Source organism: Mastomys coucha, unplaced genomic scaffold, assembly GCF_008632895.1.
Source record: "Mastomys coucha isolate ucsf_1 unplaced genomic scaffold, UCSF_Mcou_1 pScaffold5, whole genome shotgun sequence".
NCBI lineage: Eukaryota > Metazoa > Chordata > Mammalia > Rodentia > Muridae > Mastomys > Mastomys coucha.
This window is the reverse complement of record NW_022196911.1, coordinates 75,380,551-75,396,651: the sequence shown is the minus strand read 5'-3', so window position 1 is coordinate 75,396,651 and position 16,101 is coordinate 75,380,551. Positions and strand designations below refer to the sequence as shown.

Here is a 16,101-nt window from a genome sequence, read left to right as displayed (position 1 = left end):
ATTGGGAAAACTCCTGTTTATCCTGTAAAACTCTACCATAGTGTGACCTCCAGATAAAGATTCCCCTGTCTCGTCAAGTGACAGTAATTCCTACGCTTTCAGCATAAGATCTGCCGCTGTGAGGAACACGCTAGATGTCAGCCTTTCTTTAGGTCCCCACCAGGCTGCAATTCCTGAGGACAAGGTCCATGTCCCTGGTTGTCTTTGAACTCCTTATGTGTCTGGCATACAGTGGTCTGAGGACCACTCACATACCATGCAGAGCAGAGGGCCTGCCTGGGTGTGGGTTAGCAGAGCCTTTCAAAAAGTTCCTGAGACATATATCTGTCGGCTCTTTGAGACAGGGTCTTGCTGTGTAGCCCAGGCTGGGTGGGGTGACCCTGTTGTCTCTGCTTCCTGACTGCAGGCATTCAACACTATGCCCAGCTCTGAGACATGCAATAGAAGAGAGACAGCTGAGGGTACCAAAGAGGCCTCCTTCAAGACCCATCTTTTTCCCAGAACAAATCTGAGGAGACCCCCTCTGCCCCATGGAGCCTGGATCCTAAGAAGTGACCATTTACTATGTTTTTTTTTGTTGTTTTCTGAAACAGGGTTTCTCTGTGTAGTCTCAGCTGGCTTGGAACTTGCTGCACGTAGCCCAGGCTGGCCTCCAATTCACAGAAATCACCAGCCTCTGCCTCCCAAGTGCTGGGATTAAAGGCGTGCCACACCACTGCCCGACTCTGCAGTTGATTCTCAAGAGGACCCATCAATGATTGCTGCTCACGTTCACCAGCCACAAAGCTGCTGTTGCAGGATCCATACTACAGAAGGGCAGTAAAGGAATGGCGAGCCTGGGTCAGAGCTGAGACCCGCCTCAGGTCTGCCTGGGCCAGGAAGCGGCTCACTCTGCTCTCCATCACCTGTTCAGAGGTGACCACTGCCCAGCACAACCACTTCTCACCAGGTCTTGGGGATTTGCCCACATGTGCCTCAGCTCTGTCTGTTTTTTGTTTGTTTGTTTTTTGTGTTTTGTGTTTTTTTTTTTTTTTTTTTTTTTTTTTTTTTTTTTTTTGGTTTCTCAAGACAGGGTTTCTCTGTGTACCCCTGGCTGTCCTGGAACTCACTCTGTAGACCAGGCTGGCCTCGAACTCAGAAATCTGCCTGCCTCTGCCTCTCAAGTGCTGGGATTAAAGGTGTGCACAACCACCTCCCAGCTACTGTCTGCTTTTAATGCCTTCTTAGACCTATGGATGGATGGTCAGGCTGGGTTCTCTGCTGGGTCACCCCAAGTCTTCCCAAGAGCTGCTTTGAGCACCCCTTGGCGTGTTCCTGTCCTTCGTTCCTGTCCTTCCTAGTCCTCTGCCTCATTTGCAGCACAAAATGAAGTCCTCTGAAAGGGACACTCCAGGGGGCTGGCCTTTAATCTCAGGAAACACACACACCTACTTCTGGATATGGATAGACGCAGACAGTGATTTTTCTGATCAGAACACGCTAAAAGGCTTATAATCCAACTTTGAAAGCAAACAAATCCCTCAAAATTGTCTCCCAAATCATCTCAGTGGAAAACACCCCCAAGCCACAGCAGACGCGCCATCCCAGCCAGCCTGCAGGCCCAGGACTGCACCAGAGCCACTGGAGCCCAGGATCCAGTAAGGCAGAGAGGCTGGGGAGACTCCAGGATGGCCCCTCGCCACCAGCTTACTTGGGCCTCCCCAGTCTATCCCTGGATAAACAGAAGGGCACGGCAGCAGATGGACCGGCTGGCCTCTCCTCTCAGCACACACACATAAGCTCTTTGTGGCTTCTCTGCCAGGGTTGGGCTGAGGAAAGGAAACCAAAGGCGCCTGGCCTCAGGACACTGAACCACTGTTCTTCCTACTTAAGGAGAAACCACAGCCCAGGGCTGAAGGAGCCACTGTGTTCAGGTGGAAACTGGAGAGGCTGAGCCCAGAGGAGGCCAGTTGGGGGTTGCCCTAAAAAGACGCTGTTTTCAGGCCAGGTTTCCTGCTGTCCCAACTTAACCACAAGGCTACACTCATTAGGGTGAGGACACTGGCATCCAATCTGCTCAGGCTACCCACCCCAGCCAGCCTGTTGCTGACCACCTGTACTTCAGTGTCTCAGCGTGGGGTTCTAACCTGGACAACAGGGTGGACAGCAGTCATCCTCCTGGTTGTCTTTGTGTGCTCTTTGGCTGTCTTCAGTCCTCCTGGCTGAACCATCTCTCCTGCTCGTTTGTTTCTGGAGGCAGGGCCTCGTGCATTGCAGGCTGGTTTTAAACTAGATAGGTAACTGGGTGATCCTGCTCCTGTTCCCACCTCTTGAGTGTCAGGTTACCGGTATGCATTTACCGTGTCCAGCCTCATGCATGCTAGGCAAGCACTCTGCCCACTGAGCTACACCCCCTGCCTGTTTAATTTTTACTATCATCCTTTGGTTAAAGCAGGGCTTACAAATCCTGACCCTCCTGCTGCAGCCTCCCAGAGTGCTGAAGTTACAGGTATACACCACAGCATCCAGCCCTCATCGTTATCTGCAGCGGCTACGTTCTATCTAGAGTCATCGTCAACTTTGAATCTGCAAAGAATGACCCAGCATTCTTCAACACCTGAGCCCCTGGAGATACAGGCTTCCCCGTGTGCCCACCTCTGCTCTAAATATGGTCTACCTTGTGCTTCAAGCCCTGTCCTTCTCTTCTTCCCCGGGGATGGGGGGAGGAGGACGTATTCACACACTCACGCCTTGCCTGACCTGTGACTTTAAATTCCATTGCATGTTGATACCCAGCCTGGACTTCTCCCCTGAGCTCCGGACCCCTGCACCCAGATGCCTGAAGGAAGCTGTCGGGGTGTCCTAGGCATCAGACCTTTGAAAGTACAAGGAAGGCAGGAGACTGAGGGGCTTCCCCGGCTCTCACAGGCCTCCAGAGTAGGGATGATCACACCAAGTGGTCCAAAAAGAACCACAGAGGTAGAAGGTTTTTATCCTTCTTGGCCAGCAATGGGAGGCAGGTGGCTCCGGGGATAGCTGCAATTCCTTGGTGAGAAAGCCTGGGTGACCCCAGGGAGGGCCTGCTACAGTACACACTTCTGAAGATAGGAGAATGAAGGGCTGGGCTTTACGGGGATCTGAATGCCTCCTTCCACTTGCTAATAACATGGCTCCAGTATTCGAGAGGCATCCAAAGGGAATATGTCAACATACTAGATGCTGAGTTTCCCCCCAAACTTGCTGTGTCCTTCAGTCCCAATTCCCACTGCACTTAGCTAACAAGACAAGCATTCACCCAGAGTTCACCAGGTGAGGGTGACCAGCCCAGGATGAGTCTCTTGGCCTATGGCCCCACAGCAGCAGGTCTTGTGTCTACAGCCACCTGCTGTTACCATCCGGGATTAAAGATCCCAGCAGTTTCTAAAATGCCAAGAAGGGTTTTTCATGTGCGAGCATTAGCCTCTTCTGGCTTCCAGGAGGCCTAGCACACACCCAAGGGCCCCTATGGCTCCGGTCTCTGCCCAATAGCCTTCCCCAAGTCTCCCAGGCCTGGCTCTGAGGTGCAGCTTCTGAGACTGTCTGTCAGCCAAGTTCTCTCTCTACTCAGCAGAGCAGGCTCTGCCTTCATGTCTTCTTAGGAGGCTTAACTCATGTCACCTGTCACCTCCCTCCCTCCTTCCCTCCTCCCCTTCCTCCCTCCCTCCTTCCCATCCTCTCCTCTCTGTCCCAGCCACACCCACGCTACTCCAGCTTTATTTTCTTCCAACATTAATCATACGGGTCGCCTTCTGGACTTCCACTCCTGTCTTCTGGCTGCTATCTCACCTTCTCTCTTGGCTCACAAACCCAGGCATCCTTGTCTTGGTGTTGGCAGATGTGTCCCTGGTGTCCCACCAGGATTTGTACACTAAATGCATGGCTGCAATTTTCCCAGGGAACTTGTAAGGCCCTGAGGTGACAAGCACTGGGCATACACTCTGTGGATGCTGGGAATCAAACCTGGGTCCTCTCCAGGAGCAGCAAGTGCTCTTAACTGGTGATCTCTTTCCAGTCCCACAGCTTTTACTTTTTAAAATTTTTTAAAGATAAACTCTATTGTGGATCAGTAAGGTGGCTCCAGTGGGTAAAAGTGCTTGCTACCAAGCCCAACGACCTGAGTTCAATCCCCAGGACCTACATGGTAGGAGACAACCTAGTCCCAAAAGTTGTTCTCTGCTCTCTACATATGCACTGAGACAAGAGCATACCCCACACACAGATTTTAAATATATATAAATATGTATGTATATATTATATGAAAGATACATATATAGTACAATGACTACTAAAATTTAATAATTACTACCATGTATTCCCTTCCATGTCATTCTTCTTCCAACCCTACCCCAAAGATTCACTACCATCAGCTACAGCCTGCAGCTGTGCATTGGCTCCGTAAACTTGTTCATCTGCTGCTTAGCACCCCTGACCTACCTCTCTCCATCCCCTCCCCCATTCCTGGGAACCATTCTATTGTCTATCTCTACATAGCCGACCTTCTCTTGTCATGGCGCTGGGGACTGAACCCAGGATCTCAAACATGTTAGGTAAGTGTTCTACCACTGAGCTATACCCTAACCCTAGCCTTTAAAATGTTTTAAAAATATTCATTTTTAATTATGTGTCTGTGTGTGGGCAGGGACACATGAGTTTGAGCGGACCAGACGCACCAGAGCTACAGGCAGGGAGCTACCTGACTTGGATGCTGGGAACAAAACTCAGGTCCTCTACAAGAACAGCAACTGCGCCTCATCGCTGAGCTGCCTCGCTGGCTCCCTTTAAAAATAATTCTAAAGTTCTGTAGGTTAGAGGGGTCGTGCAGTGTTTCCTTTCAAGCTTTATAATGATGGCCATGACTTGGCTTTCAAGGCCTAGAGTGACCACCATGTTCGCTCTTGGGACTCTCTCAACCCCAGACTTGGCCTGAGTACTTATCACAGAGATTCCAAGATCTGGCCTGTCCAGTGACGTGCTCACCGGAGGGCTGAAGACCCGGCCGTAGAGAAGGAAGCCATCCCTGCTTCAGGCTCAGCATCTGACCACTTGACTTCAACCCAAGCCAGGCACAGCCTATAGGCTTTGTGGCAACACGAATGCCAGGAGAGGGGTTCTTGGCTGGACAGTGACAGAGTTTGGGGACTTTGGTCTTTCTATCTAGTGCCTCATACTGCCATCTATGAAATGGGAATAAAGGTACTTACCACGCAAGGAGCACATAGGGGCAGGCTCCAAACACATGATGGTGGCCAGCACAGTCTCTGTCCCCATGCTGCTCAGGCCACCTGCTAGGTCGGTCCTTCCTTATGGCAGATCAAAACAGCTACTGTCAACTTCCCCTTCGCTGGGCCCGTGGGAACCTTCTGCAGAGGCTTGTTCCTTCGCTACTGTTTACTCGGGCTCTCCCTGATTGCTTTTAAGCTTTTAAACACTCATTATGGACAGAGTGGGTGCATGTCTCTGTGTGCATCTGCAGGCCTCAGAAGAAGGGAGCAATAGAACCGAAGGCCCCTTCCAAGAAACATGAGAGAGCCAGTAAGCCCGGAGAGGGCTGCTGTGTGGGGCTACGAGACAGATGGAAGTGGCTTCACCAGCATGCAGGGCCTGAGGAGCACAGGAAGGCTGCCTGAGGCTGGGAGGCTATTTCTGGACTCATAGTTGGCCTGCACCACCCTTTCTGGTCCACCAGGTAGGGTGCAGCTAGCTGCATTCACAGTGCAACTTTCCCAAGCCTCAACTCCTAGACCTTCAAGACCTTGAGAAAGGCCCTGCCAGGGTGTTCACATGCAATACTAATGCTTGATGCTGGGTCTTGCCTTCAAAGAGCTTCAGGCCCTGCCTAATCTGGATGTATCTGAGTATATACTATTCTCCCCATTTCACAGATTAAAACAGCTGAGACTCTGAAAGATTGGCCCGCCAGAGGACACGCAGGGTCAGGATACTGGTCTGCCTGACTCCACTTTGTATAGCCCTTCCAAATCCAGCAGAAGGTCAGTTGGATAGGGTCAGCATGTGGCTGCCCAAGGGGCAGCTTTGCAGCTAGGTAGGCTTCTGTGGAGAGGGAGGGAGAACCTCTGATCAGAAGGGTCCCAAGTCTAGAGTCCCAAGCATTTGGCATCAGGATCCTGTTAGGTATGAGCTGAGTCTTACCCCAGGTGCACTGCAGTTCTTCCAGTCTCTGAAGGCACCATGCCATGAAAAGCCCCAGCTCACCCTAAATAAACCTGCTTCCTATCACCTTCCCCTTCCTGGGCCCCTCTCTCGGGGCCCTATGGCCCAGTCCGTGTCTAAGAATACCAGGCTAGGGCAAACAAGAGCTGGCATGCTTGCTTTGAGGACAGGCTCTCCCTTGGCTGTTTTGCAAAGGGCCAATTTTGGCAGCCCAGGCATTCAGTTTCCTTCATTAGAATGGGCCCCGAGCTGGTTGCCACTGACCTCTGGACCCACTCCACCAGAGCGAGGATGAAAGCAGAGAGAAAGGTCCCAAAGGAGCTGTCCTTCTCCAGCGGCTGGGACAGAGATCTGAGTGGGAAGTGGGTGCAGCGCTGGACACTCCACAGGCAACCCAAGAGACAGGACACAAAGCCTTTCTGAGGGCCCTTGGGGACAGGCTCACAAAGGTGGCCCTCCAGCAAAAGCAGCACGAGAACCAGTCGGAGGAGAGAATTAAGGCAAGGAGAAAGTGGGACCCTAGGAACAGCAGCTTCTCTGGAACACTTGGGAACAGAGGCAAAAACAAGAACAGGGTCCCCATGGCAGCCACGCAGCGCCAGACAGTGGGTGAGGTTCACGGGCGGCCTAGACCAAAGGCAAAGATTCCAAGTGTGAATTCTTCCAGAAACTGGGGAGGTTCTGTGTGCCCATGCACATTAGCATAACAAACGCTAAGCTTTCTAGACTGAGGGCGGCAGCTTTGCCTGGGGCCTCATGTCTCTGAGGGACATTCAGACCCTAGGGACATGGAGGGTTGCTGCTCTCTCTCTCTCTCTCTCTCTCTCTCTCTCTCTCTCTCTCTCTCTCTCTCTCTCTCTCTCTCTCTCTCTCTCTCTCTCTCTCGACATCTCCTGCCTGGCTAGTGGGATTGGGAATTTATCAGAAACTACAGTGTGTGTGTGGCCAGAGAAGAGCACAGCAGAGTAGAGTGGGGAGGGTCTTTCAAAGCCAAGCTGTGAGTAACCCACCAGCTGGGCTGCGGCTAGCCAGCAGAGGACTGACTGTGATAGCTCACACACGCATAAGAGCTGTGTAAGAAGGGCACACAACTGGCCAACCTCACCATTTGGTGGCTGGGTAACCTTGGGAAAAATCACTTTCAGCCTGGACAATGAACTCAACAGGCAGGTCCTAGCAACTCAGGAGGCTGGAGCAATTCAAGGATAGCCTGGGCTACAGAGAGAGAACCTGGCTCAGAACACCAAAATAAATAGATATATATATATTTTTTTAATTATCATTTTAGGGGTTGGGAGATGACTCGACAGGTTAAGAATGCTTGCTCTTGTAGGGGTCCCATGTTCGATTCCCAGGGCCTATATGGCAGCTCACACGGGGGCTGTAACTCCAATTCCAGGGGGAACCTGACGTCCCCTTCTGGCCTCCACAAGCACAGAGGACACACATGGTGCATACACATGCAGGCAAAACATCCATACGTATAAAACAGAAATCTTTTTTTAATTAAAATTTTAAAATAGGTGTCTAATGGAGCTCAGAACTGCTGATCCTCCTGCCTCTCTCTCCCCCTCTAGTCCTGTGAATGCTCCAGGCCTGGTTCATATCACGCTGGGGAATCAAACCTGGGGATTCATGAATGCTAAGTAAGCTCCCTGCCAACTGAGCTACATCCTAGCAGCTAAAACAAACCTTTGTGAGGATACTTTCTGTGTGCTGGATTCTAATGTAAGCACTGCCTTTACCACCTGACTAACAGCACAGGAGGGAGGTGGTCTCTGTTAGCATTCTGTAGAAACTCCACCCCCACAGATACTTGGCAGCAGTCAGGTATGCTCCTCCCCACGGTTACCTGGCAATGGCCAGGTAGGCCTGGCCCTACAAAAGGGGCTGCTTGCCCTCTCCTCTCTCTCTTATTTGTGTCTCCACCTTGCCTCTTGCCTCCTTTGCTCCCCCTCTCCCTTCCTCCCTCTCCCCATGTGGTCATGGCTGGCCCCTACTTCTCTACTCTCTCCTTCTCTCTGCCTTTCTCTGCCTCTGCTACCCTCTTAACTCCTCTCCCCATGCCCTAAATAAAGTCTATCCTATACTATACCGGCGTCGTGTGTCTGGTCCCTCAGAGGACCCATGCTGAGGCACCCCCTCCTTCCACACCTCGCCAGAACATATTCTTATAGCGCCTTCTCTTTTTATGATCACAACAGTCTCACCCTCATCCCGCAGGCGAGAAAACGGAAGTCACAAAACACGAGGCAGCAGACAAAGATGTGGACTGTGAACCAGGTGTCTAACTGTGACGAGGGACCATCGCTGCCTGCTCCCCGCAGGACTGTCAGTGCCTCTGAGACTGAAAGCCAACTGACCGGTCGGGGCTGGGAGCCCAGAGAGGTGAACTGCTGCAGGAGAAAGTCAGCCTCGGGATGGCGTGGGAAAGTGTCCACAGCTCCGCAGCAGTGTCTAGACCTGTGGCTGGTCTGGAGAACTTGTTGGGATTCTGATCCTCAAGTCTACCCAGGATTGGGGGCCAGTGAGTGTGGCCTGCAATCTGTGTTCAGCCGGCTGACGCTGACTCTGGCCAAGGTGTGAGGTCTGTGGGGTGCTGCTCTCAATGCTGCCCTCACCACGGCTGTCACAGGCCCAGGGGAAGACCCCTGATCTAGAGCAGAGCAGGAGGGAACGACTTTGGAGGACTCTATAACCTCAGTTTCCCTCAGAGATGAAAGTGTAAGCCAGCCACTCACCCATTCCCAGGGCCTGGCTGTGAATATAACACCCCATCATCTCTGTTCCCGATGACAGTATGATACTGCCCTTTGATTACAGGCTCCCAGAGGGAGGAATAAAAATAAACTAACCCTGACTGTAGCAGCTGCCCTGTCAGGAGTGGGCCCACTCGGTGGAAAGGCTGCCACCAGCTGTGGCTGGCAAAGTTATCTGCTCGCCTACACTGGCAGCACAGGACACAGGGCTCCCCCTAGCCACACTCACATACATGCATGGACAATGGGATAGCGGTCAAGGCTGGGGAAGCTAGCAAGGGAACAGATGAACCAGGGAAGAGACAGTGCAGGGACTGCCGCTCTCCAGCCGTCTGAGAGGACCTCGGTCCTCCTGCAACACTGCCAACCTAAGATCCTCTGACAGCCTCACAGGATTCCAACCAAGTGCCCAGCACCTCCTTTATTTCTCTGCACACACTCATGAGCCACTATTCCCATACATAAGCCAGGGAACTGAGACACATTGGGGATCAAGAGTAAGGTTAGGCAGCAGAGCCGACAAGGGCAGGGCCGGGCCTCATCCTACCCCTGCCTAGAAGTCTGGAGTCTCCCTCCCAAAGGTGCTTGCTTTATAATAGGACCAAGCCCTGATGGTTTCCCTTCCCTGATGGTTTGGGCTTTTCTGGGGATGGTTCGCTGGATGGAGCAGCAGTGGGCCAGGTGCAGAGCTGGTTTCATGATCAGACTCAACCAACGCTTTAGTTTGGGGTCCATAAGCTAAGGCCTAGGGCCCAACAAGACGGCTCAGTAGGAGAAAGAGCTTGCGGTATAACCGTGGAGACCTGAGTTTGATCCCTGGTGCCCACATAAAGGCGGAAGGAGAGAACCCACTCCACAAAAGCTGTCCTCTGATTTGACATATACACTGTGGCCCGTGGACTCCACCCCCACACGACGCACGCACAAGCTGAGGCTCGGAAGGAGAACTTTGCAGGCCAAGATGTAGGGTGAGTTATGACACCAGCTAGAACTGGAGTAGCATTACCCTGGTTCAGGCCTCGCAGCCAGCCAGTGCTGGGGCCTTGAGACAGCCCCTGTTTTCCTCCAGCGTTACTGAGCCTGTTCCAAGATTTCAAATTCCAACAAATCCGCCTAACTGTGTCTGGTGTGCACCCATCCGTATAGCTGGTGTACTTTAAAACCACCGGGGCAGCTTGGCAAACTCCCAACGACTGGTGAAACTGCAGATCAATTAAATCTGGAGGTTTTAAGGCTCCCCAGATGAGTCCAGTATATTGTGACCTACTGGAGTGCCCAGCAGACTGGGCATATGCAGAAACTGCCTGGAGGTCAGTCAGAACGTAGGAAATTGTGCATGCACAGACTGGGTGGCCTAATCGGCTACCAGGACACACACATGAATACAAGCCACGGAGGAGTGGCAAGGCCTATGAATGTCCCAAAGTGTGTTCCAGGAGAAAAGAATGGCCTCCCAGGTCAAGTCTGAGTGCAAACGTTGTATGCACCCCCTGTTCCTTTTGAGGGTTCTTGGTTTGTCAAGCTCTGAGGGGCTCTGTGCTGAGGAAACCGGTCTATCTCCTGCCCCTTAATGATTCCCAGGTGCTTGGACACAACCCATATCACTCTGCAGCTCTGTGCTCCGCAGTGGGGAAACTGAGGATGCTGGAGGTATGATCAGTGGACGGTGTGAATCCGGAGCCAAGCCAGGCTGGGGAGGGGTTTTATTGCCTCACCTGCATTTCTGGGGTAGGGGATGGGGGACCAAGAACCTGGTGGTGAGGTGGTTAAAGCCTGGGCTAGGGTGAAAGCTTGTGAGCAGCAAGTAGCAGGGGAGGGAGAAGGTGCCCCAGCTGGGAGCTGTAACATAGAGCCGTTTGCTATAGTCCCACTGGCTAATGCCTGCCATAATAACACACACACACACACATGCACACACATGCACACACGCACATGCACGCACACACACACACACACATGCACACGCACACACACACGTGCACACATACACACGCACACGCACACGCACACACACGTGCACACATACACACGCACACACGCACATACACACACACACACACACACACACGCACACGCACATGCACGCACACACACATGCCACTTAGTTTCTGTGGAAAACAGTCCCAGGGATAAAGCCATCACCTATAACTAGTCATGGAAGAAAAGTGGAAATGAACAGGAACTGGAACTAAAGTATGAATATTTATATCCACCTACATTTCTTACGCCACGTCTCACTGTCAGGAGCCAGCACTCCCTGGCTAACACTGAAAGGGTTCTAACTGTGCCTCCCAGAACCATTCCATCAGGCCCAGGGGTGCAGCAAGATGGTACCCATTTCACAGACGAGCTGAGGCTGGGAGAGATTGCTAGCTCAAGGTCTTATTGGGAGGGGCAGAATGGTAGGGAAACCCTGTCCCTCCTCCCAGGATTGACTCCTAAACTAAGAACCACTTGCTTTTCAATAGCCAGGGCAACACATGTGGGTCTCAAGTGTCCCTTCTCCATCTGACCCAAAGACGAGTTGCTTATTTATCTTTTTGCTGTTGTTTGAGACAAGTTCCTGTTCCCAACCTGGTCTGGCCTGGACTGATCCACCTCCTGCCTCAGGAGTGGGATTACCTGTACCACCACACCCAGCCCAAAGGTTGACTGTTTCCAATGGGTACCTTACACATGAACTTGAAGTGCCCTACCCCAACCCCAGTTGGGATTTAGATACTGGGCAGGCCCTGGGGAGGCAGCAGCTACTCCTCCAGGTTGACATTAGGGCACCTGCCTTTCATTCCTTCGGGAAGGTGCATCTTGAAGGTGAAAGTGGCCAGAGAACAGGCGTGAGTTTTAGCAGTCACTCATTTCAAAGCTCCCGCCCCCAGCTCTAAGGATCACAGAAGGCCCACAAAGGTCTAAGCGTCCCTGTGCCCTAAAACACAGAAGATGCCCTAAGGCCCAGCCCATCATATGAGATAGGGTATCCTGGTGCAAGGGAGGGCTGCTTCTTGTCAGTCCAGAGGGCTGGCAAAGCCTGCTGGGGCAGAACCAGCCCCCAGCGAACATAGCAGAAGCAGAAGGAGGACCTCCTAAGAGAGTGAGGAGCACCAGGCTGCAGGTGGAGAACCCTGCTCCCAGAGACACTAAGTACCAGTCAGGAGGCAGGGAAGCTACAGATGGCTTCTTGTCAAAGGGGAAGCTCAGGGCCCTTTATCTTTTCAATAAATATTCACCCAGTCCTAGTGTGTCATTCATTCCTTGAGGCACAAAGATATCCCTGACCTCCTGAAGCTCAGAATCTAGTGAGTAATGGCAATAAAAACAGTTATAGTCTGATGGGCATCTTATCTTGATTTTTCAAATAAGGATTCTAGCTACAGAGAGGTTTGCCCAGTGCTGCACAGCCAACACATCTCACAGGCAGGAGCCTCCTCCGAGGGTCCCTGTGTTTGTGGATGATGTTTGTAGTGAGCTGAGGGAGAAGGGCTGGAAGGGAGGGCTGGGGTAATGACACATTGGAAGGATTTAGGCAAGACTAGGGGAGGCAGACTACAGACAGGAAATCAGCAAAGGGGCTGTCACAATAGCCAGACAATGACCAGGAAAGAAGGCTTGGCCTGGCACGGCTGTGTTTGGTTGCATGGGTTGTGTACTGCACCAGCTCCCAGGTGGCATTCTTGCAGACTGCAGGAGACTAGTTCTTCCTTGCAGCGGTGTAACCCAGGGGCTTTAGGAACAGATAGGCAGAGGGGACAGACGCCCATGACTGGGAGTCTGGGGCCAAACCTTCAGTCTCTGAGTAATAGCTGTCAACCAAACCCATACTGTTATCACAAGTTGTGTTTCCTCTATGGGAGGAAGTGACAGCTAAGCCCCAAATGCATTGCACACCACACCCTGAGCCAGCTGGGTTTGCATTTCTATAGCAAAGAGTTTGGGCTGCAAGGGGTCCTAAGAGCCAGTAAGGTGGGTAAGGTACCTCCTCCCAATGGGAGGTCCCTAAAGTCATCTAAAGTCCAGAAGCACAAAGGCTCTGCGTGTTAGAGATGCCACCAAGACCTGAGTTTGATCCCAAGACCCATGTGGTGGAAGGAGAAAACTCCCACAGCTTGTCCTCTGACCTCCATATGTGCGCACACACACACACACACACACACACACACACACATACACACACTCCCTTGCTAGATTGTTTCTTATTTATATTCACTTCACAGTTCTTGGCTCCATAGCCAGACAAAGGTCTTCTGGTCAGGACCTCTGTCTAGGGGATACCAACCAAGCAGGCTTGGTGGAGCACTCTTCTCCCTTGTCACTTACCCCGGGAGCCTCCTGCAACGCTCAGGTTGTAGAGCTAGGACAAGCTCTGCAAACCCGTCCCAGGCCAGTTGCTCCTTTCTCTCAGACTGGGACAGAGGCGAGGAGAGGCCTGGGATGCAGAGAAGCTGCAGGACAAGTAGAAAGGAGCTGGCTACCAGGAGGCCTGGGTGTAGACAGGGTGAGTGACAACCCAGGCACCGCACACGGAATCTCTTAGCCCTTCCCTCAGATAAGTACCTTAGTTGTCAGTGTCTCGGCTTCCTCACAGTGCATTGTGCACAATGGGCTATATAGACTAAGCAGAAAAGATGGGTGGCAGTCAGAGAAGTTAACTATGGAAAGTGTGAGTGCCTGGCTTACACTGCAATCATTCCAACAGCCCACCCTACCCTGTGTCTGCCTCTTGCCAAGACTCAGCTTCAACAGGAAGGTACCCTATGCTGAGAGGGAAACAGCTGAAGGACGGGATGGAGAGGGACGGGAGACTGGGCGAGGAGGGAGGGAGAGAAAGCAGCTATGGTGCAAACTGTGTGGTTACCTAGTGAGGCTGGCTAGCAAATGGACATTAGGCCCTGCCTTGCCTAGGGGTACAGCACTGAACAATCAATCCATCTGGGTTTCCTGGGGGCTATGAGATAACCCCTGTCAACTTCCCATGGGGGAAATGGAAGGCAGTTGTCAGGAGGAGGGACCCACAGTGCTGATTGCCAGAAGCCAGGCCATGAGGACTAGGAAGGATGCAGGGTAAGGCCCTATAATAGGATAGGATAGGGACTCTTCCTTTCCTAGAGTTTAGGGATGGGTCAGCCCCACACTCTAGCAACACTCTCCTTTCAGTCCACAAACATGGGGCAGCAAGGCTGGTCCTGCCCCTACAGAGGGTGCAAGCTTGTCCCAGGAGTCAGCAGGCTCCATATTTCCAGCCTCCAAACTCATTCTTTAGCTGGAACTATTCTTGAGTAGGATTGTCCAATCCTACTCCCACTGCCCAAAGAAGTCAGTCTCAGGAACATGGTGTTCTGTGACCCTGCCGCCTACCCCATCTGGGGCCATATCTCTCCTATAGAATCTGATGCTGACTGGGAGTAAAGCCCAGTTGGTAGAGTGTGTGCCCAGTGTGTGTGAAGCTATGGTACACGCCTAATCCTAGCACTCAGGCCAGGGAGGGAAGAGGACCTGTTCAAGACTGTCTCCTTGGGTGCTCTCTTCAGCAGCACTCATACTAAAACTGGAACAATACAGAGCAGATTAGCCCGGCCCCTGTGCAAGGATAATACAAAAACTCGTTAAGTGTCCCATAGTTTTAATAAAAGTATGTGCCTCACAGGAGAAAGTTGTAAAGGAAAACACTGTCAATAAAGTGAGTTCCAGGCCAGCCTGGCCCACTTGAGAGAGACCTAGCTTCCAAAGCAAAAGGAAACCCAAAACCCCAAACCAAAATCCAGCTGGCCCTGGTAATGCTGGCGGATGCCAGTTGGGTCCAGTCTCATCCCTATAGCAACAGCCCCTCCCTTGATGAAGACTTCCGACTTGTTTTCCAATACAGTGTCTCCTTCCTTCCTTAGACTTCATTGTGGATTTTTTTTCCTGACATCTGTAAAATTATTTACAATAAAAGACACATTCAGAGTTGGACCAACAAGATAGAAATAAACTGCAGAGGCAAAGGGGGGCAGCAGCCACACTGACAGACAGCGCATGCACTCACAGGCCTCACCAGGAACAGTTCGAGTTAGCTGGAGTGATTCTCCTCAGCTGACAGAGATTTCATTCCATAAGGAAAGACTTGGTGCAAAACCTGAAGAGCATACTCAGCAAAGAGTACAGATGGTAAAAGCATTCTAATGGCAGATCTCAGGGAGTACCGAGGCTCCCCACTCAGGGTGCTTCACATTGCATGGTGGGAATGGAGGCAGAGAGGAGAGAGAACCAAGCTTGGGGCAGGATATCAGGATAGAGATGGGAACTTTTAAGGAAGAGGCTCTACCTTGTCCCAAAGGTTGAGTGTCCCATGTCTCCTGGAGCTAAGCTCTCGCCTACAGTTAGGAAAGGGGCCCTGCAGGTATGGAAGGGCAGCCACAGGCTATCAGCCCAACACTGGCAGAATGGGACCAATCTGCCCCCCAGTATTAGAGTACTTTAGCTTAGATTAAGAACTTCCTTCTGGAACTAGAGAGATGGTTCAATGGTTAAGAGCACTGACTGTTCTTCTAGAGGTCCTGAATTCAATTCCCAGCAACCACATGGTGGCTCACAACCATTCCTAACTTCAGTTCCAAGGGGTCTGATGCCCTCTTTGGCACTCCTTGGGCACTTTACACATGAGGTACAGGGACATACGTGTAAATGAAATACTCATACATATAAATCTAAAATAAGTAAACCTAAACAAAAAAGTAAAGTGAAACAAACAAACAACCCCCCTCCCCAACACAAACCTCAGGAGAGTAAGTCCTACATGAGGAGTAACTGTAGGGTAGGGGGGAGGCAAGACGAGGCAAGGCTTGCATGAGCATGGGGCGGGGGGAGGCAAGACTCACATGAGCATAGGCGGGGAGGCAAGACTTGCATGAGTGAGGCAGCCCCTATGAAGACCTCAGAGGGGTGGAGCACTAAGCTTCTCTCTGTTGGGTCAAGAGACTTAGTTCAGGTGGACATGGAGGTGTCTGTGTGCATGAAGGGCCTAAGAGAGAGATTGAGGCAGGGACCTGAGAGGACCAAAATACACACCCCCAGATATGCTACTTTGGCATAGGATTATTATTATTTTGGTTTTTTTTTCTAGGCAGGACTTCCTTATGTAGCCCTGGCTGTCCTGAAACACTCTCTCTCTCTCTCTCTC

The 16,101-nt window shown here is 51.7% G+C and overlaps 1 protein-coding gene and 1 non-coding gene across 4 annotated transcripts in view; one reads left to right on the top strand and one right to left on the bottom strand.

The window, feature by feature from the left end:
* Rab11fip4 (RAB11 family interacting protein 4) overlaps positions 1–16,101 on the bottom strand; it is a 108,023-nt gene that overhangs the window by 45,398 nt on the left and 46,524 nt on the right. The window contains exon 1 of one of the 3 annotated variants that reach the window (XM_031351345.1): positions 5,220–5,333. The exons of the other annotated variants lie outside the window; for them this stretch is intronic. The gene's annotated coding sequence lies outside the window, so the exon portion shown is untranslated. Of the gene's footprint in view, positions 1–5,219; positions 5,334–16,101 lie in introns of those variants that run through there. 3 annotated transcript variants of the gene reach the window in all.
* Positions 14,458–14,564, top strand: LOC116079350. Its single transcript, XR_004113919.1, has one exon. It is a non-coding gene; the product is annotated as a U6 spliceosomal RNA (small nuclear RNA).